Source organism: Meleagris gallopavo, chromosome 23 (assembly GCF_000146605.3).
Source record: "Meleagris gallopavo isolate NT-WF06-2002-E0010 breed Aviagen turkey brand Nicholas breeding stock chromosome 23, Turkey_5.1, whole genome shotgun sequence".
NCBI classification, from domain to species: Eukaryota; Metazoa; Chordata; class Aves; order Galliformes; family Phasianidae; genus Meleagris; species Meleagris gallopavo.
The window spans coordinates 3,445,874-3,450,352 of NC_015033.2; positions in this window are offsets into that span (position 1 = coordinate 3,445,874).

A 4,479-nucleotide genomic window follows, 5' to 3' on the forward strand; every position below is an offset into this window, starting at 1 on the left:
GCCGCTCAGCGGGCTGCCGAAAATAGCCCCTGCAATTACAGCTCCATCCCACCCAGCGCGGGAGAAAGAGAACTAGAAGTGCTGCCGAGCCTGAGGGCATGTCCCGTGCAAATCGTCGCCGAGAGGAGAACGAGGAGCTCGGGCTGCACGCGGGATGGAGGTTGCGGGACGGAGGTTGCGGTAGGGCCGCCCCCGGCCGCGCTGAGCCGCAGCTCCGGCCCTTTCCCCGCGGAGCAGCGCGGATTGCGGGTGGGAGCTGCGCCCGGCACGGGGGAAGCCGCGACCTCTGCGCTCTTTAAAAGCTGTCCCCGACCGGAGGTGCGACGCCGAAAACGGCGGAGCCCGGGCTGCGCGAACTTCTGCCTCAGCGCTTTCGGCGCTCCGGAGCGAACGCCTGAGGTCAGCGGGCGGCAGCTGACACCGCTGTGCGGCCCAACCCGGCCGCTTTTCGGGACCGGGCGGCACCGGCCGCGCTGCCGGGGGCTGCAGGTTCAGCCCGAAGGTCGGACGCGACTTTCTCCTCCATCTTCGCTCTTTTCTTCTCTCCTCCTCCTCTGCTTTTTGCTGTTGTTCAGTCCAGAACGGCAATTTTAAAACCAACCCACAAAGGAAACACTGTGTAGGAGATATTTTAAAGAAATTGTATTGTAAAGCAAAAAGGAACGCGTGGATCCTTTAACCAAATGAAAGGATGCCCGCCAGGGTAAAGCGTTTGGTTTACCCTTCTGTATGGTCAGCTTTTTCTTACCAACGAATGCCATCAATCTAAATGGCAGCAAAGGGACCACTCGTTGAGGGCAACAACAGAGGTGACTGGGAGGAACAGCTGTGCACATCATCTCCATGTTGTGTGCAGATGTACACAGCACACACGCGTCAGAAATGTGTAAGAATGAGGTGGGGTTTTATTTGAGATCTTTTCTTTGCACACCACATTAAGGTCACACCTGCCCCCAACATACGAGGAGGACAAGACCTACCTGTCAGCTCTAACAACCAGACTGCTGGGTGAAAACTGGTTTGTTGGAGGAGGGAAACCAAAAGATCAGTAATGGAAACTACAGGATGAGATACAGAACAGAGATTTTGTCTCTCTGTGAAGCAGAGCAGATTTACACCTTTCAGGATATTTTCAGTTGACATTTTCTCCGACTCCTCAGGCTGACATTCAGTGAGCTGTGTACCTACTCTGAGAATTCCTTGGTGCTGCTTTTCTCTGGCTAGACAGCTGTCATCAAACCTACCAGTAAAAAATGAACATGCATTTCTATGTCTTCAGAATATATCTGTTAAAATGCAAAATGGACATGTAGACTTGTGGACATGTAGAACGACTTGGTACGGTACGTATCTGTGTGAGCCTATAGGAAAAGCACAACAGTGTAGGCTCTAAAGGGAAAGACACTGCTAGGAGTTTGATCATTGCAACAAGTGAAAATAAAATGCTGGGCCTCTAAAAGAATCGCTGCTGTGTTCCTCCTCAACTGCTCTTCCAGGGCCCATTGACTTGGAGTCCATGAAGAAGACTCTGCTTCTGGCAGCAAAGTGACTGCTCACAAAACCCTCAGTAGCATTGTGATGGGAATGTGTTTGCCTTCAGGACTGCAATAATTTTTTTTTGGACAATTTCTGATAATCCAGGTGTATTAGCAAGGTTCTGATTACATCCATTCATTTGACCAGGAACGTGCATTGCTGGAATCATTTTGAGTGAGCTGGCCTTGTGCTGAGGCTGGGATGGATAAGAGCAACCAACACGGCCAATCTCCCAGCAGCACAGTGGTTTAACAAAATCCTGGGTTATTTTCATAGGACTGATTTAGCTACCACTGCATGTCTGTGCTTCAGAAACAGAGATGTTCTAAGATCCGTTTGCACAAAATCCTAAAATAAATGTGTAACTTCTCTCAAACAGGCAAACTATGTTCGATGCAGTGGGCCATGATTACATCAGCTCTGTTACACAGAAGACCAATGCGTGGTCACTGGGCTGTTTTCAGTTGATTCTGCATTCAAATAAAAATTTCAGCAAAATAGTCTGTTATAGAAAAATGTATGGATGTACACCCCCACTCAACAGGAGTAATTCCTATTAGCCAAAGGAAAAAGAGAGGATAAAATAATAATGATACGTATATTTGATTTCCTACAATTCTAGCAGAATATCCCAAACCCTTTAGAATCAATGACAGATTAAAATTGTTCAAGAGGGAGATTAAAAAACTATTAAAATTGCTATTAAGCATCAAAACAAAACAAATAAGCTCCCTCAATCTCTCTCATCTAATCCTCTTGAAAATAATTGAAGCTTTCCTTTAGCTTCTGGCTTAGAACTGTCAAATGGTCTCACAAAGATGGCCCCAGCAGCCGTTTTTCCTTAAGCCTTTTGTCACTCCGTTGACTTGCCAACATTCCTCCATCCCTATGGCTGCAGGCACAGCTTTTCTGGGAGCGCTTCTGCCTTCTGACCTCAGGTGGATCAGAGACCTCACGATGGCTCAGCTGCAGCCACAGCCGCTGCCTCCTTCCCACCACGTGCTGAGGGGTGGCTGGCTGTGCTGCCAGCAATGCCAAGAGCCCACATCGCCACACCGAAGTTTCACAGGCAACAAATGCACCCCACAGATCATTAGCTGAATTCTCCCACGATTCCACGTAAACAGCTCGTGAAAGACTGTTGTGGCAACGTCGCCAAATGTCTCTGGAAACATAAATTACACACATATGCCTATTTTTATAAATGAGATTTGGAAATATCCGTAGCAATCATATGGTGGGAATATTTAGCTTTTTTCAGAGGTTGCACAGAAGTGATTCCTCGCACTGTATGGATGTCCCACAGCCCCAGCTCTGAGATGCACGGCCAGTATTTAAGGACTGGACAAGCACAGCATTGCAGTTGCCCTCAGTAAGGCTTCCATCGATGTTCTGCTGATATTTACCAATACACCAATACACCAATACACCAATGCACCAATACAGGCTGGGGGATGAGCTGCTGGAGAGGAGCTCTGCAGAGAGGGACCTGGGCGTCCTGGTGGACGACAGGTTGGCCATGAGCCAGCAGTGTGCCCTCGTGGCCAAAAAGGCCAATGGCATTCTGGGGTGCATTAAAAAGAGCGTGTCCAGCAGGTCGAGGGAGGTGATCCTCCCCCTCTACTCTGCCCTGGTAAGGCCTCATCTGGAGTACTGTGTCCAGTTCTGGGCTCCCCAGTACAAAAAAGACAGGGATCTCTTGGAAAGAGTCCAGCGGAGGGCCACAAAGATGGTGAAGGGCCTGGAGCATCTCCCCTATGAAGAAAGGCTAAGTAAACTGGGTCTGTTTAGCCTTGAGAAAAGAGACTGAGAGGGGACCTGATCCAGGTTTATAAATATCTGAGGTGTGGCGGCCATAGTGGTGAGGCCAGTCTCTTTTCAGTGGTACGTGGAGACAGGACGAGGGGAAACGGACATAAGCTGCAGCATAGGAAGTTTCGCACGAATGTGCGTAAGAACTTCTTCACGGTGAGGGTGACGGAGCACTGGAACAGGCTGCCCAGGGAGGTTGTGGAGTCTCCTTCTCTGGAGATATTCAAGTCTCGCCTGGACGCCTACCTGTGCGACCTGGTGTAGGGAACCTGCTTTGGCAGGGGGGTTGGTCTCGATGATCTCTAGAGGTCCCTTCCAACCCCTACAATTCTGTGATTCTGTGATTCTGTGATTCTGTGATTTACACTCAGACATTGCTCTGTGTTGTAGAGCAGAGACGGAGAAATCATTTTACATAATCTGAGCCACGCTGAAAAAAAAAAATAAGATTCCATTATTGGCATGTCTTGCTGCCAAACAGCCAGAAACCTCCATAGAGGAGCTGCTGTCACCTTGGAAACGTTCGGGAGGAAGAACCGACCGCCTGAAGAGCAGCATGGAGCCACGCAGCGTCCAGCCCTCCAGCAGCACTCTGGTGCCCAGTTGGTGCTACAGAACTTCACCAAAACGCCTCTCAGTTTGGGATTTCAGTAGGATTTCAATTCAGTCGTGCTCACTTCTCACAGGTTATCACCCACAGCTGTGCCTACGGAATCTGGGCATCAGGGAGCGCCTCTGTACGCCTCCTGGAGCTCAAAGTGGGGGTGGATCCATTGACTCCCAGTGGGTGCAATGGGAATCGGGGGAGAGGAGCTTGTCTGGGGAACTCGGCACCTTCACAGGGACTGCCGATAGCTTCTCCCACGCGCACGTGAGAGCAGAAAGCTGGCCCTGGTGACAAAGGTTCACACGCACTGCACTCACAGTCGATACGAAGGTACCAATTAGCCGCTATTTTTTGACTCAAGCCGGTTCCGCTCACAGGAAACTTAAGAGGTCACGCTTGTCTTTACTGATTGCCGAGGCCGCTCCTGGGATGTGGTCGCTCTGAAAATGAGCCGAGCAGGTGGAGCAGCCATGCACACCCACCGCAGCGCATCCACGCGGGCTGACCGCCTCCAGCGGCTGCGG